Genomic DNA, 24,332 nt, shown 5'->3' on the forward strand with positions numbered 1-24,332 from the left:
AACTGTTATGGGGCTGCTCTTCTCAAGTGCAGCAGAATACAAAAACTGATCATATATGAGAATATACAGAATAATATTAGGAAGTGAATAAACTACGTTAAAAATTTTTAATAACTTTTGTAGGACCACAGTCTTTATGATGCCTAAAGCTGTTATTTTCAAAATCTTTTATTGGAGTCTGTTTTTTTAAAATTTTATTTTACATGTCTATCATTTCATGCTGTTTAAGATTTCACAAGTGAATATGCTCTGCTTCTGTGGAAAAAGTTAATAAGCTCCAGATGTGATTTCATTCTCTCCAGAGGTAAATTTAAACCTCGTAATTCCTTACAGGCTTTGAATCAGTCATTCTTCTTTTCTTTTTCTTAATACCTAGCTGATGAATTACAAAAGTAATTCAAACTTTGTTTTCGATGTCTTTTCCTTTTCTGCTGGCAACTGGCAATTCTTTTGCTGTGATGCATATCAAATCACAGCTCACTGAGGCTCCTCACAAACAGGAGTGCAGAACTCTCACATTGCCATGCTCCTTGGGGTTTACACTTTGGGTTGAGAATATGAACTCGTTGAGGACTCTTGATCTGAGAAGCCTTAGAAAATTTTGGTTTTGCAAAAATGAATTCCCACCACCTCTGGCTATTGCTACGAAAGTCATTACTCTATTGCTGCTTTTCATGCCATTTGCACAACCTTTCACAATAATATGCTTTAGAAAATTGTGCAGTGAAAGAGTCTTGACAAAATCAAATTGAAGGCTCAAATAACAAAGGCCGAAATTGTAATGTTCCTACAGCTAATGAAGTGTAATTTACCAAGTCAGTTCAATAATTCGCCTCTAAACTTCAGAGCAAGGTTTTATTCAGCGGCTGTCGAATTTAAGATACCCCAAGCCTCGCAGATAAAGCAAAGACCATGTTTATAGCCCATTTACACTGGGAGCCAAACTGCCAATGTGGAGCTGTGCCAGCCTGGGACAGATGAGAATCTGGCTCCCTACAGAGAGCATCAGATCTGTGTTTTTCACATCTAGTTTTTGACCCTGACATCCGATGCAGTAACCACAAGTGGAGCTGAACTGCTAGCAAGCAACAACATTCCTTTTTATTTTTGTTCCACAGTAGAAACATGTGTCAAGTACAAATAGTGAAGTTCACCTGCTGTTGTAGCAGCCCTCCTCATAGAATTCTAGCAGAGGACAAGATACTGAATGCAATCACACCAAGAACCCCTAGGATTGTAGCACATGGGGCTTTAGTAGTTTGGGAAGGGGCAGAGGATGATGAGGAAGCCAAGCTGGCCACAGCAGGGACACTGTTAAAGCATTTTGTCAGACAAGCAGCAAAACAGCAGTGCCATTGGTGTGGGAGGTGATTACACCCCAGCTGAGATCACCATCAGCTGTTTGGTGTGGGGCCATGCACTAGATCTCAGGGGGAACCAGTCATATCACTTACTGGGTCAATTAAATAGTGTAGGAACACAGCATCCTACCTACATTGCTGCAGTGGCAATGGATGGATTTACCTTCCATGAACTTTACACTTGAGAAACAATTCGTTCTCCACTGTGGGCAAAGTGTAATTAAACAAGAATCTCAGAGGGATGAATCAGCTAAGCCTATTCCTTTCTCCAGCTTTCTGCTTTTTCTTCAACTTTTGTGTCTAATATTTATTTGATTCTTTCAGAGACAGACATTTTAATTGATTAAATATACCCTAGAGGTTGATAATATGTTGCCAACATTTTTAACAATATGTTCCTTAAAAAAAAAAATCATCCATCAGCTTCATGCTTTTCTCAGAGAAGGAGAAAAGAAACCTGTCAATTCTACGTCCTTCATCTTATTCCCCAAAAGATCCATAATTTCTTCTTGTTGCACATCTGGTTTAGTACTTCTTAGTTTGTATTGATTTTTTGTCTGCCTTCAGATGACGGTAGTTAATATTTCCAGAAGTGATGATGGAAGAAACATACTCTGTTCCTTCTGTGGGAAGTGGTTTGGGGACCTTCTCTAATGAGGGCTTCATGAACCTCCAGAGTTTGCCCTGCATTACTGGGGCTGTCTGTGAGAGCAGTGGGCACTGAGGGGCTCTCTGAGTGAGCAGGAGTGTCTCAGTCCTAGACTTGGACACGAGCTGTTAAGAGGTGTGCTAAGTTGGTTCCAGGTCTGGATGGGCAGTCCTGACAGGGACTTTATTCTCCAAAAACTTTTCCCTTGGTGAGTGTGATTCTCATTCACCATTACAGTGCCACACAAGGGACTGCAGTTTTTAGGAGTTAGAGAGAGCCACAAAAAACTGCACTAGTGGACCAAGAGGGAGTCCTGTGAAGCTCAGCAAAGAAAAATGCAGAGAACTGCACCTAGGAGGGAATAAGAACTGTCTGGGGGATGCTGCCTCAGTAACAGGACTGCAGGAGAGGACCTACAAGTCCTTTTGGTGCACAAACTGAACATGAGTCAGCAGTGAAGGGCAACAATAGAATCACAGACCATAAAATCATTTAGGCTGGAAAAGACCCTTTAGATTTTCAAGTCCAGCCATAAAAATAACATTGCCAAGTCTTCCACTAAACCATGTCCATGGTTAAAAAAGAGCACAGATGGAATGTCAAGAGAAGTTCTCCCTAGTCAGCCAAAGACAGGTTATATCTGGAGTCCCATGCCCAGTTTGTTCCCATGGAAGAAAGGCTTTCATTTTCAGAATGAAGGTTATCTAGATAGCAAGGAGGCTGAGGAATAAAATTAAGGATCAAGAGAGCTGGAAAGTGTGACATTATATATCTCAGAGAAGAAAGTAATCAAAGAGGAATCTTATGAATTGTCTATAAATAAGGTGGATCCTCCTCATCCTGGAAGTGTATGGCAGTAGAAGGATTTTCTACTAGGTGTAAAAAACCAAATTTCATGGTAAAGAGGATCAAATATCAGCAAATGTTGCCCAGGGAGTATCCAGTCTTTATCCTTGAAGGTATTCAGAACTTGACAGAACAAATGCTCAAACAGTCTGATCTAACTTTGAAGTTAACCTTGCTTTCAGCAAGGAGATAGGACTTAACAATTTTAATTCTTCCAATCATAATTATTCAATGATTCAATTCAAATCCTATGCTTTTTGAACTCTTTTGATTTTTATCAGACTGCTAGGTAGGTGTTTCTCATGGAAAGTGTTTTTCAACCCATAATTACTCCTGATTTGAAATACTTCAGCTAACTCTTTTATCCAAAAGGAGTGTATGCTCACCTAGAGGGGAAGAGAAGGGATTTGGGTTTTTTACCAAGCCAAAATGATCTTAACCTTGTTTTCAGAAATTAAAGGATAATATATTGTTTTACCTATATTAGGATTTTTTTTCTGTTCTTTCTCAAATGTTCTGTTGTTCTTGTGCTTTCAGGCAAAGCCTATTAGCTTGGCAGGCTGCGTGGCTTTTTGGCAAGGCCTTACTGAGGGAAGTGCTGCACAAAAAGTTTATGTTTAATGAGGATTTTAGTTCAAGTTGGTGAGACTAGGCATGGATGGAAGGGAAGCCTCAGAGTAGAGATTGTGATGAAGATCAGAAAGTGGGGGAAAAGAAGGAAGCAGGACAGTAACAAGTCAGGGGAGGGGACTAGAGAGTGATGTCTGCTTTGTTCTAGTTAGGGCTTGTTTAGTGGTGTGCTCAGAAGCTGATCAGCCTCTGTTTATATTTTGCAAAGGGCAAGACCATGGGGGTAATGAAGTAGCAGGCTGGACTGCACAGATCCATTCAGTCCATTACCCTGAAGTTCCCTACTGAGGCTATATCAATTATCTGAATTTTCCCTTTCCTGAAGTTTGAGCTGTGATTTGAGAATTTCAGTACAAAAGTGATGAGCTGCAGCTGAAAAGTATTGGGATTGTGCTCGAAGATACGACGTGGTGTAAATAATCTTGCCTGGGTGGCACCAGTTGGGCACCCCAAACTGATGGATGCTTTTGACATTCATGTGTGTGGCTCAGTCCCCTGTGTAGAAAATGTGGCTGGAAAGGTGGCAATTATCAGTATTGATGGCTATTCTTGCAGTGCTCGTTTATCACTGTTAAGCACCACAGGAAAGGAAGTGAGGAAATTGATAACTCTGTCCTCATGACTCAGTTCCTTAAATACTCTCTACCTTTTCCACTGGTAAAGGCAGCAGTTCCCTCCTGGCCAAAAAAAAAAAAAAAAAAAAGAAAGAGGAAGGTTGAACATAGTGCTTGGAGAATGCAACTTAATTCTGACATTTCTAAGTATTGACTTCTATAATGTTAATGTATTCTGGTGGGTAATTTTACCTATAAAACTGTGTTCCTATTAGATTGGTCAATATTTTTGTTGTAAGCATTGGCCCTAATGATTCCTCTGAAGCTTCTCAGTCTGCTTGCGTTACTCAGCATTACTGATGTAAAAGGAGAAGTCCAGCTTGTCCTTTGCTTAAAGAAAAGGTAAAATTATCTTTCAGAGGCTGAGTGGACTTTTCTGCTGCACGGGTTTCCAACTGTTCTTTAACCTCACTGATAGTGAATACATATTTCTTCTGAATTTTGGCTCCTGCTTGTGATACTGTTGAAGCCTTTATTTTTAGAGTTGCTATCTTTTCTCCTGCTGCCATATCTGTCTGCTGAGTGTTGCACTCCTGCCAAGTTTCACTTGCTCTAGACACAACATAAACATAATTACATGAAAGAAATGTGAATTTCCTGGGATTCACTGTGAAAAGGGGATTTTGTTTCAAAATAATTTCACTTTAGTACTGTTCCTAGTCTTAATTCTGGCTGTATAAAGCAAGGGTTACCTGTTGTTGATGTATAAAGATTATAGTGTGCTTTAGCTCCTTTCACTGCCTGGAGTTCTGAGATGCTACAAGAGAAGAAATAATAAAGTAGCTTTATGTGTATTAATGAAAAAAAATGTTGTTTTCATACTGACATCTGAAAGTGATCACTAAAACTGTGAAATAAATTGTGTGTGAGGGGAAAAAAGATAATACGGGAGAAAAATATTTTATCTTTCTTAAAAAGAAGGTGGTCCTAGTAGTAGATGGTACTAAGGACAGAAAAGATTTTATTCATTGTCCTCTGAGGTCTGTCTTCATCCCAAGTTCATTACTTTTCTGATTATTAAGGCTGTCATGTAAACCACAATGAAAATCTGGCCATGCTTTGAGAAAATAAAATATTTGTGCTTGAAGATGCATTACTTTGATGCTAAGAAAAGAAAAAAAGGAAAAAACCCAGCAAAACAACAACCACAAACAGCTTTGTTTTACTTACATCAGTTCAGAAAATGCCTGGTTTTAGTTAGCTCTGAAGAGTAAAACTTTGAGGTTGAACTTGTGTAATGTTCATTACTTGAACATTGCTTTGATGACTTTTTTTTTTTTTTTTAACTTGTGGCAGAGTCAAAGAAACAGAACTGAATTGGTAATTTGGATAAATCCTGGCATCTGATCCAGTGCTGGTGCAGAAGGATGTAGCTGCATATCACAGCTATTATAGCAACAGAGACCCACTGAAAACAATTTTTTTTAGGATCTAGGGTAGATGTTAAGCAAACACATATGTAGCTGATTTAAAAATTAAAAAATAAGAGAGACTCTCATTGAGAGACACAGAAGTACTTGAATATAAAATGTTAATTTTATTCCTGATGCTCTACTGTATGATGTAGGACTGTCTGATATCTGGTGAGACTAAAAAGGGTTTGATTCTCCCTCATCTAGATAGTTTTCTTCAGCTGGGAAATAAAAGTGGTGCCACAAGCAATGATGAAGGGAAGGAACTGCATGACGTAATTGCAAAACAAGGCATGGATGAGCCCTAGTACAGAAGACAAGGCTCTTGGGGAGGCTGCACAGTTCATGGGTGATGTTCTTCTCTAGAACTCTTCAGATTAAAACCAGCTCTAGAGAATAGGCCCCAAACTACTTCCATCCTGAGCTGTGAGCCCAAGAAAATATTATACTACCCTTGACCACATGTGGAGCAGTGTCTTGCAATGATTTGAAGGAAGGAAAAAAAACTCTGTGCCCATCTGTGTGAATCTGTGAATATTGTCAATCTTTCTGCTGGCCTGAATAACTTTCAGGCTAATTTCTGAAGTTCCTGGCAGAGCAGCCCTGGAGCTGTGGGGGCTGTGCCCTACTCTTCTCTTCACTCAGAGGCTGATGGCAGCTCATGCCCTGCCTGTGCTCAGCCTGACATTGTGCCAAAAGGATGCTCTATGTGCCTTCTCTCTGTGGAGGGGGGACAAAAAATAAGTTGGGAAAGTGGGATAGTCTATGTGCTTTGAAAGTTCTCCTCAACAGGGAAGGATTGGTGTGTTAGGATTGATGAAAAGCCAGCTCTTCTGTGTCTGCTCATTGCATGCCAAGATAAGATAAAGTTGTGAAACGGAGCAACCTATTTAAAAATATTCATCATTGTTAGAGAAAAACATGGGCATGAAAGAGGGAAAGACGGGGTTGTGATGTGGGCTGGTCGTGCTCTTGCAGCACCCATTTAAATTCCCATTTATAGTTTCCTAATACACTCATCTCCTTTTTGCCTCAGAGCTATTTTAATTGAATTTGCTTGTTCTGCCTGCCATTTAGCTGCGAGCTGGCCTGGCTAAAGGCAGTTCCAATGCAATAACAAACCGAGCTGTTTCACTAAATTTCCGGCATTAGGAGCAGCTGACCTTCATGTGCTGCACTGGGGGGGTCTGTTGGGTCTGATGCTGAGGGATGCACACAGATTCAACTGCACACCTAACTTGGATGAGAAATTACTGTAATTGCACTAACCGTCCATATTAAACACAGTTGCTGTCTTTTTATGTGCCAGTGTGTTTGTGTCATTTTCAAATATTGTCTGCATTTGAATTGAATTATCAAATGGGCTGAAATAGTAAGTTAGAATTCTTTTGGGATGAGTGTGTATTTTGTAATAATTAGTTCATTGCTGAGCGTAATTTAGCTGTTTCTCTTGAATGTACTCTTTTCATTAATTTAGAAAAAAAGTTATTTGAAAAAATTCTCCACAAATACAACATTGCTGCTCTTCGATAAAATGCAAATAAAGGAATTGAGTCAAAACTGTACAGCTATTAAAATAGTCTTTGTCTAATTTGCAAAACAGAGCAGTCAGACAATGCATTGTTTCTCTGTGACACTATATTTCTGTTGGTTTTGTTGGGCTTGGCCACCCAGCACAGGGCAGGGACAGCCTTTCATCATTAAACTGATGAGTTTTCCTGTCCTTTTCAATGGTGAGGGCTTCACCTACTGAACTGTTGAGATTAGACCTCTTTGTTGCAGGGAGGAGTAGCATGTTTGCTTATGTAAAGCTACTATGGATAGAACAGACTTTATGGTTTTTTTCCACTTGTGCTGTACTTCTGATAGTCAGTTTAAGGCTCTTGTTGAGCGAGTGATATGATTTTCAAACAGGTTTAGAAAGTCTCTGTTGTTTCTCAGTGGCTTGGTTGGAAAAGAATATGTTGAGATAAGGCCTGTCAGTATTGCCTGTGGGTAACCCACGTGCAAACAAGCAGAGAGGAGGCTTATTTGTGTGGTTTATAATGCTGCTGTAATTCCTAGTTTTATAAACAGCCCAACTGTTCAGGCAGAGAAGCCCTCTTGTGAAATCCGATATAATTATTGGCTGCTGCTGCCAGAGAGCAGAGTGTGCGTTAGGAAATGGTATGGAGGAAGCAGGGCTGCTTCTGTCTGACCCCTCCTTTCCTCTCACCAGCGTGCTCAGAGTCAGGGCAGCGTTCAAATCTGATTTGAAACCTGTTTGTTTAAGCAAACTGCTAGCTCTGATTATGGTCTGGAAAATTATAGAATCATTAAGACTGGAAAACACATCTAAGACCCATGGGTCCAACCAATGACCCAGCTCTGCCCAATCCACCACTAAACCATGTCCATAAGTCCCACATCCACATGGGGTTTTTTAACACTTACAGGGATGGAGATTCCACAACTTCACTGGACAGCCTGTTCCAGTGCTTGTTATCTTTTACAGTTGAGAAATTTTTTCTTAATATCCTTCTATTGCTCAGAATAACTTGGGGATACCACTTCATAAAATCACTTACTAGAGAACATAATAGGTGTTAGAACCTATTAGGGGATGCATTCTCAGTGTAATAGTGAACACTTGGAGAAAAAGTCTTGATTTCTTTTTCTCATTATCATAGCAATGATGAGTTTGAATTTCTTCTATGCTAGAAAGTAAATTTTATCAGAGTATAATGAAGACTACAAAAAGTAAGGAAAATTATAGTCTACAGAGGTATAAGAAGCCTGGGTAAAAGCAGGCTTATTGTCAAATAAGACAGACAAATATTGTCTGTCCACTAAGGAATCTGAGACATACAATGCTATTGTTAACTAAAAAATTTTTGAAACTTTTCTTTTGGTTAAGATTTAAGAATTGTCACATGACTCAGCATGATTCATACCACCTCTCCTTCCTATGTTTAATTTTCTCATTTGAGTAGCTGTTACAATACTCACCTTCCCTTCCATGAGTTTCTTTACTACTCTTTGAAACCATGAGGTTTAAGCAAAGTGGAGATGTAGAGATGTGGGTGGGAGGAAGAAGAGAGAATTGAAATTATCAGAGAGAACTGGTATATTTTTATTTCCTTAAATATATATATATAAAGAGAACCCAGTGTAGAAGCAAATATAGGAACATTGGAAATTATTGAAAGAGAATATACAATACAGTTGAAAATAACATTATTGCTACATTGCAATGCTTTCAAAATCCTTTCCCTGGTAAAAAATTCAGGTTGGTTTTAGTCTGCTCTACTTGTTAGTATTTTCATCTCATCTATTCCACAGAACCTAGATTTCTCAGGTCAGATTCATTGTTGGTCCTTCATAACAAACCAGGTTGATCATACATCAATAATTAAGACAAAGTCTTCCTGCAGTGTGATCCTGGTATCCTCTGGAGCCATGCTCAGGTACCCAGGTCACTGACAGTGTTCCTCACCTCTCCAGCCCCCCTGAGCTTGAGTGCAGGGGTTCAAATGTGACATCTCTGTGCACGGTTGTTCCCCATATGAAAACCTCTCAAATATTTGCGAATGCCTAAGTGTATCTATAACGGCTTTCTGTGGGCTAAGTAAATCCTACCCAAAATATTCCTTATTATTTAACTTAGTAATGCTGTCGGCATTTCAAAAATGTCTCTATTCTTCATCACTTTCCTTTTCTCTTGGAAGCAAGCAAAAACCCTGAACTTTTCCTTACACAGGGCAAGTCTTTTATAGGTTTCAGGTACTGAAAGAGGTAACAAGTGGTTAAGAGCAGTCGCTGTACTCATGGTAGAGAAGCTGAGGGTATTAAGGACTTCAAAGATAAGAAATTAAGATGTAACATGCTACATTATCTTACCATAATGGCTCAGTTTGCATGTACATGATGCATTGTAACTGCTGTTTTATGGCGAGTTTCTCAGATGCTGTAATTGCCTGGTGAACGTTGCGTTGCTGCATTTATCAACTGATGAATTCTATACAAACTTTAGACACATCACATAATGGGATGTCTGGGAAGTTGCAAAGTGAAAATTTTATTTGATAAGCTGAAATAAAATTGATAAATAATAGGGAACATAATTTTAGCTTTAAAGAGGCTTTGAAGAAGTAAATGTATAAAATATCCACATTGATGATGCAGCTTTTGCAACAGACCTTGTAATTCACATGCATTTCAAGACCACAGTCAATTACAGAAAAACAAAACTTTGCTTTGCTTTACTGTGTAAATTCATCATCGGTGAGTTTAACTTCACAAGTCCTTACCTTAATCATTATAGCTGACATAGGTCAGAGTATTTGATTTCATGGGTGTTGTGGAGTATAGAAAACTTATTTCTCTCAAAGGCTAGACCTTTTGTCATGTTATTCCAAGAACTGCTCATTAAAAGTTTAAAGTTATTATTATTGTTGTTCTTATCATTATTATTTGCTGCTCATTAAAAACAGGGAAGAGGAAAACAAACCAAAAACCTACCAGTGAGGAATTCACTGATGACATGAGAACACTTTCTTTTTGAAGATGATTTCAGAGTACTGTACAAAAATGATCTTGCTCTCTGAAGGGGTTTGGCACTCTTGCACCCTAAGAAATGCATCACCACAATTGTGGTGGGTACTCAAGGCCGAGTTCTCCAAGAATAAGTCACTCTATCTCCTGCCTTTTTGTCTGGGTGGAACATGAGAACAAGAGCTCATGTTTCATCATTCCCCTGTATAATCACTTTCAGGTTCCTTCAAAGCGTGGCAGAATCCCCCACAAAGGAAAATAAAGCAAGACTTTGTATTGCTTAATGCAAAGCAGAGGGTGGCTGGCGCAGGGGGAGACACGGCGGCTCTGTGCCACGAGACACTGCCACAGCATCTTTGCTGAGCATTCCAATCCATCCTGTGCAGTGCTGTGACAAATAGAGACAAGCAGTGCTGGTGGTGAAGCCATGGTGGTCTAGGATGGATGGTCCAGAGGAGCAAAGCTTGCCTCTCTCTCTAGGGGACAGGTTTTGTTTGGGTGTGAGCCCTAGTGGGCATGGATCCTGTTTGATTAATCGCAGTGTGTGTGGTGACAGACAATCAGCGTGAGCAGTGCTGCCTGTCAGCTCACACACTGCCAGGGCATATGCTCCTGCCTGCCGTGCAGAATGATCCAGAGGGGTACTCATAGCACTGAGCTTGCTGGGGCAAGCATGGAGTGTAGAGGAGTAGGAGCAGTCATAAAACCTTATGAACGCAGCCTTTCCCATATTTCATTTTCATCTTTCCAATTTTTCTCCCCAAAATGTGAAAAGAAGATATGAGAGCAACTCATTGAAGTCATCTGAACCCTCTGAAGGCTGTTTTATGAGTTCATTTATCTGGCTTACTTGTGTTTCTTTGTAACTTCTTTGTTCTGCTGTTCTTCTCTTATTTTCGTCTATAAAAATAACGCTTAGCCTATAGATTAGCTGCTGTACAAAGAGCAGTAAAAAGGCTCAAACCTCCAGGAATGGACTTAATAGCAAGGTCAGAATTGGAGGAGTTTGGGACATTTAATTCCAAACTAATTGAGTTATAGAATTTTCTTGCAATTGTAAAGGCAACAACTGTGCACTACATATTGTGTAAATGTAATACTTGGTGTCAATGTCACTGTGTTTTTCCTTTGAGAAAATATTTGTAGGTTTCATTATGTCTTACACTTCTCTCTTGCCAGGAGAAAACAGTGTCTTAAACTGAAAATACTCCTTTTCCAGCCTTATTGCCCTTGACTGGCGCCTCAAGCATCAGCAAGGTCTGGTAACTTGGTTGAGAAGGGACTGTTCATGGTGCATGGTAACAGGTGCAATGGCAATTGCAAATTTGTCCTTAGCAGATGGGTCAGGATACCCCAGTGCAGAGTGATGCAACCCATCACCATGGTGCCATCAGGGTAGGGTGGGCAAATTGGCAAACTGAGGACCAGCCCTGTGTGTAAGCCCTGACACTACTGACATGATTTTGTCTTGAAACATATTCCAGTCCCACTTTTTCTGTTTGTTACTTTGTTTTGAGAGAAGAGCTACACTAAAACCCTGGAAAGTGGGAGTGCTAGGCTACTCTGGTGTGTTAAAGAGGGCCTTGGAAATAATTTGACTAAAGTTTGAGCAAAATTAGTTCAAATGTAGAAGACTGTAGCCTGGAACTCTTTGGTTCACAGGCCCTTTGTAAATACATTATTTTATAGTCATGCATTTGAAACCACTGATGTGCTTGACTTTTACTGTCACCAGTGGTTCTGTGTCAGCCCTCAGGTACACTGAAGGGATGCTTGCTAATTCCTGGATTTGGGTAAGGAATGGAAAGGCAGTGTGTGCTTTGTGTAGTTTTGCCCAGGAAATAGATTTTTCAACCTGACTATTTGTTCAGATTTTAATTTAGAAACCTTAGAAACTTCTGCACACTAATTGTTTGCCTTTTCTTTTTATTGAATGTGATGACAGGACAGGAATTACGACATTTACTTTTCTACCAAAAACAAATTGTGCACCCAAAAATTAATTTTCTGGGAAAGCAGCAGAGCATCTTTTCTTCTAAATGCAGGTTCCTTATGTAAGCTTGTGCATTCCTATCAGCCTATTTTTCCAAGTAACTTTTTTAAAGCAGGCGAGCTGGCCTGATGCTTAAGGCATCGAGGACGTTGCCTGGCAACTTTGGGCTGTGCGTGCGTTTCTGTGGGAGCAGCTGGACAGATGTTTGCACACAGGCTGACTGGGAGCAGAGCCTGGTGGTGACCAAGTAAACCCAGTCCTAAAATTATTGTTTCAAGGGATGTGTGATAAATTAAACATTTGCACTGTGAGAGGCTGTTCATGATACTCGTTATTTGAAATGTGTAAAAAGCTTTTCAGAAGGTGAGAGGCTGAGATGCCTTCCTGGCTATTTTTTGGTGCCTAGGGGATAGACACATACCATTTGTTATTTGGGTGAGTGAAATTTGTTTAGTTTAAAGCTGTGAGTTGAAGATGATGGTTTGTTATGGTGTTGCCTTTCCCCCCCCCCCCCAGTTGTACCAGTGTCATTTTCATGCTATTAAGAGGATTTACCCTTCGGAGATCCCAAGGCAGATATCACAGGGGTGTTTTGCAGGTCTGTGTCAAGTTAGCAATTGGCTGCATTTCAGTTAGAAAGAAGACAGTGGAGTGTGACCCTCTGCTACTTTCTGTTCTGATATACAATTTGCTGGGTGCACACAAGGCATCTAACTTTAAGGTATGCCACTATATTTGCTGAGGAAAAACCACAAAAACCCTGCATCAGTGAGTTACTTCTGATTTTTTCCCCATGAGTACTGATAGTGAGAGCGACTTGCAGGGGGAGTAAGCTGTTGAAGCAGAAGGAAGGGATGAATGTCTCTTCACTACCTTCATTTTAACTGGCAGTGTCCCATGAATTGAATGTGAGATTTAAACTGTAATCTGGATCAGATGATGTTTTAATGCATTTCGAAAGCGTCTGAGCAGCTATGAATGTCAGTGGAGGAGCTCCTGGCTATGTGCAGAGGCTGTTTGCTGGTGCTGGGCCAGCCCCTGTGAACCCCACTCAGGTGGGGGCTGAAAGATAGGGCTATAATTTTGATCAGTTGCTCACATAAGTAAAGGCTGATGCCCAACATCATCATCTGATGCCAGCGCAAGCTGGCATAGCTCCTGACAGAGGCAGTGGTGTGATACTGCTGTCATTCTCACTGCTCATGTCACACCACACCACCCACTCCTCAGTCTCGTATTGATGAGCTCTCACAGGAAATCACAGTGAGAAATTGATCAGATTTATTGTTTCTCCTCTATTTTCAGTTCTAACTTGAAAGAGTTTGCCTACTTCTTCCCACAGACTTAATAAATACTTGTAGTGGCTTAGTGAAAGGGGCAGGAGATGGAGGTGGGAAGGAGCAACTGAGAAATTGTGGGATTAATAAAGAGGTTTATCCTGTTGGTATTGCAGATGTCTAACTGGGAGGATGTGGCAAACTGGGCCAGGGACAGGCTGTGAGGAACAAGGGTGACATCTGGCTTGGTGGGCTTGGAGCCACCGGGCACAGCCCCAGGTCCTTGTTTTGTGAAGAGCAGCCACTTCTGCTGTAAAGTTTTGTGCAAGGAAAGATATAAGAGCAAGATGAGGCAGCATACTGGGAACAACTGTGCACTTTTCTAATTAGAGACAGAGAAGTTACAGTGCATAAATTGGGGTTTTGCTTGTTGTTGTTGTTTTCTTCAAAAAGTATATTTGATAGATAAGAAACACCAGCCTTTCTCCTTTCTGAGAGTTTACTTATTGTTGTCCAATCTGGGTTTTTCTACTCTTCTGTCACTCTGGGAGATTAAAAATGGAGAGGGATAGCTCAACAGGAAAGATAGTGAACCTTAAGTTCTTGTTTAGACATGCCAGGCCAGAAATGTTTCAATTGTAAGGAATCTTTGAGCCTAAAGGAGTCCTTCAACCATTGAAGAAAGCAACCTGGGACATCTTAGCCTATAAGACAACACAGATAAAGGATAAATGTGTTCTGTTTTGAGCAGGCCTTCTTATGCTTTCCCAATAACATTTTAGTATGATGATAAACATAAACATTCATTGTATTTTAAACAAGAACCTACTACTGCTTCCCTTAATTGCTTTTAACCTTAATTAGGATGAGAGCTGAACTGTGTTGGGCGCTATGCAAACACTCATTAAAGTGCCTTCCCTCCCTGGTAAATCTTGCAGCTAACGAAGACAAATTATATGAAAGCAGTTGGGGGCTATGCCTATTAACCTGGCCACTGCAAGCCATTTTATTATAGATGTCATGAGGAAGAGACATCTTCCTCATGGGATTTGTAGAAGGCAGTTATGATTCAGGATGGCATGTCTATTTCTGATAGTAGTCCATAAATATGAGAATTGATTCTTCTTTAACTCAGTGAGACTCTAGCTTATGCTTATGTAAACTTCACCTTAAATCTTTCTCTGAATTAGATGAAAAGACACAGAAGAGCTAAAAATAGTTTTATGACTAAAATGCAAGACCGGGTTTAATGGTATGGCAAAGAATGAAGGAAGCAACCTAGTAAAGGAAAATAGTCTGTGTTGACCTCCATAGAGATGGTTGCCATCTGGGAAGTTTGTGGTCCTAGAGTTGCTACTGAAAAATGAAAGTTGTCCTCCCCTCCCTTATCGTTGGGCTTCAGGAACACTAATGAAATGAAAATAAATTTGTACTGACTGTATATTGTGCTGTTGGTTTCCTGTAGTCAGCGCATATTAAATCAAACTACAGTTAAACCTTATTAATGACTATGAATAAACAAACTAAATCAAAAATTAAAACCTTAACTGTGATTCAAAGCTTCAGTTTATTATTCTCTCTGAAAGATAACCCTCGTATGTTTTGGTCATAGCCTCAGGTACATCCCAAAGCATCACATTTATGTATCCATAAAATGTGACTACCTTTGGTTCATAATGGGGGCTGGAGAACTGCAGCAGGAGGTAATCCTTGATAATCCAGTTAATGCTTTCAGTCAGAAAGTGGCCACAGATATGAAAGTGGCAAAGGGCAGTGCTGAATTAATTGCAGTAAATCTTCTACGGGCAGGATTTCAGTTGCACAGCGCTGGGGCCAAATTTACTTATTGTTCCTACAGTAGTCTTAAAATGGAGTGGATTTGGTAGTGACTGGCACAGAGTAACAGACAACAGACCAAATAAATCTCTTCTCTGAGGTCAGTAAACCAGCGTCAAGAATGAATCTAACCTGCTGTGTCACTGAGTTCTGCTTAAGGATAGCTCATCTACAGGTTTACTACTGACATATTTGAAGGCAATGGTAATATTGGCCAATTAGTGGGCATGATGTTTGCAGCGAGTGAAGACAGAAATAGAAAATTTGGTTTGGTTTCTAAATCTTACCTTCATCTGTTCACAGTGATCATTCTTAATTATGAGAATTTTGTTTCATTGCCATGCAGAAAGTTAAGCTGCATGAGTCATGGACAGAATGGTTTGCTTTTAATAAATGGAAGTGGATAAGGTAATAATAAAAAAAAAAAAAGAATAAAAAAATCAGTTTGACTCCAAACCCATCTGCCCGTCTAGACAGATAGTGCCAAGCTCCTGTCTGCTAAGAAGTATCTTCTTAATAATGCTGTATTAATGCTAGTACTTTTATAGTACTTGCCATTTCTCAAAGTGCTGTGCCCAGCTAATTCATCTTTGGCTGGACTTGAGACGGCTTTTTGCTGAGTTTGATAGCATTTTTGTGTCTTGCTTTTCTGTTATGTGCTATTTTGAATGCCATGTCCAATCAATTAGGGAATCACAAGAATGTTTTAGGCATCAGTTCCCAGAGCTGGGCAATAATCCTTGTCCCTGTTCTTCCAGGGTTGCCTATTCATCTTTTCCTGGCAGAGACCATGTGTCTCCCCATTCCTCTCCCCTATAAAAAAAAAGTCCTTGTAGTGGCCAAATGCTTTGCACAGGCCTGTTTTCCTTACCACTGTTTTCCTCTGAGTGGAACCCCATGGGGAAGGGGGGTGTGGGTGTGTGTGTTGGCACCTTTTCCTTCCCCACCTCTAATTTACCTGCTTCATGTTTGCTGTTATTCTTCCGTGGCTTTTTCTTCCTCCCTTTGAAGGGCTTTCCCAAGCATAGTTGCAAGTGCTCACCAAAGCTGAGAAACTGGAAGGGCAAAAGGGGGGTATGGGTAGAGAATGGAAGGCAGAACTTTCCTCCTCTTTTACCCCCTTCCCCAGCTGTGGGTGATTCTCCTGAGCAACTCTGACTCTTGCTCATACAGTTGGGTCATGCCATGTCAATACAAAAAATGGAGAAAATGTGGGGAAGATATATGGTATGAGGGGAAGGAAAATGAAGAGATGCCTCTTTTAAGGGCTGAGGTGGAAGATGTTTGGGAAATCCCTGGCCAATAGGTATCGTGCTAATAGAGAGAGGGGGAGAATGGGCCAGACTGGGTATGAGAAGAGGAAAGGGGATGGTGTAACAGGAGCTGGGAGAGGTGTTCTGCAGTCACTGAAATGGAGGGGAGATGGTGTGTGGGTGGTGGCACCCAGGGAGCTCATGTCTAGAGCAGCAGGGTGCGGGGGGTTCAAAGGCCGTGTGTTCAGAGCAAGTGCCCCCACATGCATGGCATCCCACATGCATCCCACCCAACCTGGTGGTTTTTAAATAAGCAGAATGTAGAAGTTAAGGACTCCTCCAGGGCAGGCAGCAAGGGCTGTGTGACTTGCTGCCAGCAGGGCCTTATGTGGAGGTGAGAAGGGACTGCCTTGGGCTGCACCAAGCCTGATGTGTTGGGAGTTGAGATGAATGGAACTCAAATGGAACCATTTACTCCTGACATCAAGGTCTGAAGCACCACCTCCAGAAAGAAAAGAAAGTAGCAAAAATAAAAATATTGTCCCATAGAAGGCAGGAGATCAGTCTCTTCTCGTGCTACCTGGACCTGTCGTCTGGTGTCTTCCTTTTCTGTAAATGGACACTGTGTTAATTCCAGTGAAGTGCAGAGGGATTTTTCACATTCCCACCTCTGTAAGAAGAGTATGGATTCAGGCTTGCTATAAATTAGTGAAAAAAAAATTAAAAAAAAAATTAAAATGCTGATTCATGGAAACCTAAACTTCCTTGGAGCTTCCTTCTGACAAAAGTCATGACAAGTGGGGCAACAAACCCACTTTGAAATTAGAAATTAACATTTGAAAATGAAAAAAAAAAATACTGTGTTGAGAGCTCTGAAACTTAAGCCCATATTGGTAGCCCAGAGGTACCAGCTGCCTTTAATCTGTTGCAAAGATTTCTTGTTTGGAGGAGCAGCCTGTTAATACCACTTGATGCTTTGAGGTTAAGTCAATGTGCTGGAAGCCTTCTAGAGCCTCAGATGAAAGATGCCATTATGTATGCAGAATATCCACAAAAGGGATCACAGAGAATAATGTAACTGTGGGGCAAATCTGCCTGCAGTGCTGCTCAAGGACGACATGGGTGGCTGGGGAGCACTAATAAATCCTGTGATGTGTCTGCATAAAAGTGATGTCAACACCTTCCTCTCTAATGGGCAGTGCAAGAGCTGCCAAAGATTGAGCTGGTAAATTCTTGCTGTTTTTTCACAAATATTTCTCGAGTCTCCTAGTTTGCTTTAGAGGCTCAATTTGATTCAGAGCAAGTCAGTCCTTTTCTTACTTTCCTCTTGTTTTGTTTTGGTTTTTTTTCAAATCAAACCTTGTTAACTCTAATGTGCGTCTTAGCTGTCAAGACCGTTCCTGTGTGATTTGTGATGGCTTCCAGAGCTCCTGGTGGAAAAGAGTATACAGGTCTTGTTATTTCAACTGTGTGACCAGAGGTATGCCCTCCCTTAGTTGATGGCATGCATTTTCCTTTTGAGTTCTCTTTCTTTCTCAGGCACATTACAGTGTGCCAGGCACTCTTGCATAGCAGGTGAAGAGGGCGGTGTATGGCTGGCTACGATTCCATGTGAAATACAGAACAGCACAGTTTTGCAGATCTGAGAAATGGTATGCTTCTGCCTACTGTCAAAACCTCCTTCTCTTCTTAAATCCCCCAGAGATGCTGCTAATTAAAAGAGCTGTTCCCTGCCCCTCCCTCTCCCCTTGATTCATGTCAGAGCCCTGAGTATGATTTGGATCCCATAAGTTTTGGGAACTCTGTAAGTGCCCTATCTAAAGAAAGAATATGCCTCATTTATCCACTTTGCTGTACTAGGATTGAAGGTGCAGCATCACCTGTCACTCTTCTGCAGCCAAGCCATCACTGCCCTTCCTGTGGTCAATTCTTCCTCGAGAAAAGAGCAAGCTCAGCTGCTTCTTGTCCCCCAGAGAAGCAAATGAGCAGTGCCTCTGAGCATGGTGATGCAGCAGTCTCAAACCCAACAGCCACTCCTGTGTGTGTAGAAGGGAGAAGTCAGTTTTGTGCTCTAAGAGGAGATATGTATTTACCATGGTTGGAATGGTGCAAGTCAGATTAATCCCCTCCCAAACTGCTTTTGTATGTACTACAAATTTTTTGATGCTTTCTGACATGTGGCATGTTGTGGTCTGTACTGGAGTACAAACTTGACTGTACTGAAGTACAAACTTCAAAGTCATCTTTGGTTTTACATTATCCCTTTTGGATCAGGAGCTGATGTGCAACAGGACTTATGTATTTAATTTTTTTTTTTACATTTTGGCAGTCTTGAGGGAAATACGGTTCATATTTTAAGAACATGTAGTTTGTCACTGAAAATTAAAATTGAAAAGGCCCCCCATCAAAACCCCCACATGTTACTCAAAGCGAGACCTTGCCAGCTCACAGCTTGCTGCTTTTAAGTTGACAGGGGTTTGCCTGGAACTGCTGCAGCTATACTCATCTCCCTAAATACACGGATTCATTTAGCTGAGCCAAAAACCGGCCGAATCCCTCCGGACGCAGGTGGGGATGCCTGTGCTGGCGGGGTGGCTCTATGCCGTGCCCGGGGGTTATGCAGCCTGCGGTGGCCCGGGGAGTAGGGCAGGCTGCCTCCACAAACCTGCTGGCTTCCAGCTTTTGCCGCTCTCCCCTGCGTACAGTTCTTTTTTTTTTTTTTTTTTTCCTTTTTTTTTTTTTTTTTTTTTCCCCTTTCCTTTTTCCCTCCCTCTCGCCGGAGGAGCCTCGGCAGCCCTGATTTGCTGGGGAGCGGCGGAGGCTCGCTCTGGGCAGAGCCGGGCTGCGCTGCCGCTGCTGACGCGTGGCCGCCGCGCCGGGAGCAGCCCCGCGCCCGCCGCCGCCGCGCTCCGCTCCGCGCCCGAGGAAGCTCCGCGCCGCTCCGCCTGCGGTGCGCTCCCGCCGCGGGGAGCCCAGGGTATGCCCGGGGGGCCGGGGCACGTCGCATCTCCCCCTTTTTGTAATAGATACGCATTTATTTATATACGTGCGTGTGTGTATATATAGACATATATATATAAATATATATGTGTATATATATCTACATCATTCTTAGGAGCCATTTTTAAGTTGGGGGGCGGCGTGTGCGTGCGGCCAGGCTGCCTGGGGGAGCGGGGCAGGCAGCGAGCGGTGTCCCCGCAGAGCGGGGAGGGCGGCGGGGGCTCTGCGGGGACACACACAGGCTCGGCTGCTCCCGCCGCAGCTCTGCCGGGCGGTGGGAGGGCGAGCGCAATTTCAATTTTTTTAGGACGATACGCATTTCTGTGGGAAACTTCTGTAGGCGGCGGAGGGGGGCGGGCGAGGCGTGTGGCGTGGTGGGGCGCACCCCGAGCCCCCCATGGGCCGTGCCCCGCTCACCTGGGGGACGCCACACCTGGGCGGTGCGGGGGCCCGGCTGCGCTACTCGCCATGGGGGGGTTACCCCGTACCCCCCCGCCCCGGGCCGTGGCTTCTGCAATGCGGTGGGTGTGGTTATGCACGGAGCACATCGCAGCCCCGGACCGCTGCAGTGGCAGCACCGCGCCGGCCCCCGCCTGGCCGGCAGCGAGGGGCCCCGCCGGGCCGGGCCGGGCTGCTCCGCTCCGCCCCGCGCTGGAGCCATCGCGCCTCCCTGCCCCAGGTGCTCGGGAGCGCGGGTCGGACGCTGGAACCCCTCACTGTTCCCCATCCCTCCTCCTGGCCCCGCGGAGCGCGGCGTGGAAGTGTCGGTGCTCGGCCAGGTGTGTGGGGAGAGGGGAATGGAGAAGCCGCGGGTGCGACCAGCGCGGGGGCTGAGCGGGTCCGTCGGTGCTCCCGCATCCTGGGTGCGGCCCCGCGCCCTTGGGCTGCCACAGAGGGACCGGGGCGGGTCGGCGGAAAAGGATTTTTTGTCTTTTTCGGTTGTCCCATTTTTCATTCAAAGGCGAAACTTCATCACATATAGCGAGAAGCTTAAAAACTTGCACTCCTGTGGAAATCGCAAGAGCAAATCATCCCTGTCTGGCCTTGTGCTCCCTTGATTTAATTTCTCTTGGGGCTGTGCTGGAGGAGGAAAGCGCTGGGTCAAGGCGGTTGTTACTCTCACCGCGGTTCTCCGGCGTGTGCCCCTGTTTGAGGCAGAAACTCTTTTCCTCCACTGAACATGCACGTTGCTTCGAAGTTGAAGGGAAACTACTTACAATGTTTTTCTGTCAAAATGATTGCAAGTCAAAGGCCCGGTTGCCAGAAAAAAAAAAAAAAAAAAAAAAAAGAAGGAAAAAAGCTCCGAGTTAGGTGTGTCCTGTGCATATCTGTTCTTTTATAGCTTGGTGAGCTGTGATACCTTTTTGTTTAACTTTTGGTGCTGTCAGCAATTATCTCTGTCCATAGAAAACTGAAAGGTTTGTTATAAAGAAAGCATTATTAAATCCCATTAAAAATAAGAATATAAGCAAACTACATAAGGCTTGGACCAGTAAAGGTCAGATGCAGTTGAATATGTATACTTTTTCTCTAATTCTATGCAGAAGAGTCGTTTCAGAGAGTATTAAAAGGTCAAGATGATCATGCTGCATCACTGATGTTGTTAAATTCACTGCTCTTGCTGCAAATCTGAGTGTGTACCTGCATAATAGAGTATAGGCAAATACTGCTATGCTGGTCTCCTTGGGTTGGAAAGTTTCAGCTCTAGCGTGAGGATGGGAGCTGCATGGCAATCAGGGGAGGAGAGACTGAGAGCTTGAGAGCACTGCATTGGGGTAAGAGCTGCTGGAACTTTATTCCTTGTGGCACTGCATGAACGCAAAGGCTCCTTGAGCTGCTGGCAGGCTGTAGACCTGCTTGCTGCAGCAGGGAACACGAAACACATCGGGGAACATTAAAAATACACTGGCTCTATTTTATCAGAGCAGCTCAGCCCCGGCCTCTCCCCTCTCTAATTGCCTGCAGTCGCCTCCCTCTGTTAGTGGTGCAGCTGATGGCCTTTTCTCCCCAAAGGCTTCCCCATAGGAGGAGGAGCTGCTCGGATGCGCATCAGGAGCTTATCCCCTGGGAGCCCGCTGCTGCGGTGGGCAGGTTCAGCCTTGAGGAGGAGCCGCGGGGGGGGGGGGGGGGGGCGCAGGGTGTGGCACCCATCCCCATCCTCCCCATCCATCCCCATCCTCCCCATCCTCCCCCTGCGCCTCTGCCTTGGCGGCTCCTCGCTGGGCAGGGCTGTGCCTGGCTGCTGGAGAGCTGCACCAAAACTGGAGAGCGCTGGTTTGGGTCGGGGCTCTGCTCTCTCTTCCCAGAAGCAGCGAGTGAAGGTGAAGCTGCAACTTACGTAATTTTTCATTTAATCAGGATGAATTTTTTTTCTTGTCCGTAGTGGAAATCTGCTGAATATTTAGTCTTTAATGAGAAATCATTGTTATTCAGAGATTTTTCTTTGAAATCCGGGAAGGGGTAGGTGATAGTAGATTTGTCCCACAGCAGTGTGGTCCCACCTATGTTTGTTATGTTTGTTGTTTGATGCATGGTTGTGAGTTTCATGGGGGTTATGCATGGTTGTTTTCCTAAAATATGTGAAATGTCACTTTTTTTGTATTTCAGGCATGATTATGAGTTAACAGAAAGTTCTTGAAATGTGTTAAATGTGTTATTCACGGTGGGTGACATTCAGACTCTTTTTCATGGAAATCTCATGTACCAGTAAATGACTGCTTGTTGTCTGAGGGAAAACATCAAACCATTTATAAGTGGCCATAAAAGACTTCTTGTCTCTCATGAGATGAAGCATCAGCTTTATTTCTTGGGCTACGGCATTTTCAACACAAAAGTGTGAAACTATGTGACTTTGTCACATATACAAAATACATCCTTGGCTGAGAATGTGTGTGTGTGTTCAGTGCATGTTTAATATAAGTTGGGCTTTGAAAACAAAGGGTCAGTCTATGCAGGGAGGGCTGTTGTGAGTCTGCAGGATTGTGATTTCTCAATGTAGCATGGCCCTAGGATTTTGTGTTTTACCATCTTACTTATCACATTTTTACAGCAAATGTGTTATGACTGCAGTGTTTGAATGTTCAAAGTGTTTTGTTCAAACAAAATTTCTCTCTAATCAAGTGAGTATAAATGCATGCATATAACTGAAAAATATGATTGCTGTCAACTAAGCTGAAAATTAGACTGAAAAAGTGTTTATTCTGTATGATGGATTGTTTCTATTTTGTATAAAAATTGTAGAGTATAAAAGTGTTACCCAGAACTAAACTTAAATAAGCATCACTAAGCAGTTTGAGTGAGTAGCATAAAGGAAATATTTAAAAGAGATGAACCACTGGAAGAATGATAGATTAGCTAGCTTTTATAGCATGTTTCTCTAAATTTTCAATCTCCAGTGTTAGCCATTTTTAATGGCTGGGGAATGGTTCGAGTCTAAATGAGTATATGGACACATAGCACTGCCTCTCTCAATAGCTGGCTTGAAACACCCAAAGAGAAAGCCTTGTTTTCTTTGGGAAGATCTCCATTTCTTAAAGGGAACAGCCCAGGTAGTGGAGAAAAGGAGCATAAGCACTTTCCCTGGCTTTGGTAAGAGAAAACCTACAGGCCCTTTGCTCCCTGCCCTGCCACTCTCAATCGCTGTCACCATCACCATCAGTGCAGAGGAAGCTTGGGAGCATCGCTGAGGACTGAGTAGCTCTGGAAAAGCAGAAATGGGTCAGTATTTGGGACAACTGAGTTAATCTGAGACAGTGTGCTGTATAGACAGCAGAATCCATATCTCCTGCACCCTTCCTGAGTAATTGATATAATGCAATTTGAGTAATTGTCAGCTTTTTGTCTCTGGAGAAAAATGAAATCTTTAAATTTTACTTTGTCTTTGTATCAGCAGAGCTGGCTGTTCTTGTATAAAGTGGGTAAAAGCAAAAAGGAAATTATAATCTATTAAATCATGAATCTATTTGCATCCTATGGGATGCAGTACATGAAAGAGTATTACATAAATGAAAGTTTAAAAAGTACACAGAACAAAAAAAAAAAAAGGGGGGGGGGGGGTGGGCTTTTCTACATAGACCTCATCAATTTTTACCCTTTCCTTTATAGATCTTGGAAATACTTTGTGTGCCACAGACAGAGACTCCTTTTCAGTGGTTTCACTATCTATCAAAACTGATCTGTTGCAAGCTGAGAAACAAAAGAAGTACTGAAATCTGCATAAGGATCACCCACCAGATGTTTGATCCCACTGAGAAAGTCTTTCAGTTTAAAGGGTTAAAGAAGAAAAGAAGAATGTGGAAACTGGGGACTCAGAGCATGTGTTGGGGATAAAGGGCTAGAATAAATGGAAAGCATATGTGAAAATAAAAAAATATTCAGAAAGGGTAGGGGAATGTGAAGACAAAAAAAGCAGGATACAATTTTGAATACCTGTTCATGTGCGGGTATTTGTAAGAAACAGATGTTTATTGGCAAATGGGTCAGGGGCAAGCAGTCACAGCTTTGCTCTATTAGGTGAGACTTGGGAGAAGAAAGCTCCTGTGTGGGATAGAGAATGGTTGATGGTTCTGATTTAGGGCTATGTTAAATTTGGGACTATAAAGGTGTAGCATGTGCTCATTGCCTGGCTTTTACTGCAGCCCTTTTCCCAAAACAGGACTTGTTTTTTTGTTCCCAGATGGGCTGCAGGTAGCAAGTGAGTGAATAATTTGAGGTGGCAACAGCTGACCCTGGCGGGCTTTTGTTGGGAGCCGTGTTGATGAACAGTGGGATGTTCATGGGATAGAAGCAGGGAAAACACCTGGCCCTGGCCCTCGCCCAGATCAGGCTAGGGCAAGCTGCACACTTAGGCCTGTGGTTTTCTTCTGCTCTGTAGTCGTGTCCTGCTCCTCCAGTCAGGCTCTTGCCTATTGCTCCCCCGGCTTGTCTGT

The 24,332-nt window shown here is 42.7% G+C and overlaps 1 protein-coding gene across 23 annotated transcripts in view; it reads left to right on the forward strand.

Annotated features, from left to right (window-relative positions):
• EPB41L3 (erythrocyte membrane protein band 4.1 like 3) overlaps positions 1–24,332 on the forward strand; it is a 140,282-nt gene that overhangs the window by 26,583 nt on the left and 89,367 nt on the right. For 15 of the 23 annotated variants that reach the window (XM_059490158.1, XM_059490205.1, XM_059490174.1 and 12 more), the window contains exon 1: positions 19,311–19,381. The exons of 1 other annotated variant lie outside the window; for it this stretch is intronic. The gene's annotated coding sequence lies outside the window, so the exon portion shown is untranslated. Of the gene's footprint in view, positions 1–19,310; positions 19,382–24,332 lie in introns of those variants that run through there. 7 more of the 23 variants (XM_059490258.1, XM_059490295.1, XM_059490276.1 and 4 more) reach the window with 4 other exon arrangements.

This window comes from Ammospiza nelsoni, chromosome 1, assembly GCF_027579445.1.
Source record: "Ammospiza nelsoni isolate bAmmNel1 chromosome 1, bAmmNel1.pri, whole genome shotgun sequence".
Classification (NCBI taxonomy): domain Eukaryota; kingdom Metazoa; phylum Chordata; class Aves; order Passeriformes; family Passerellidae; genus Ammospiza; species Ammospiza nelsoni.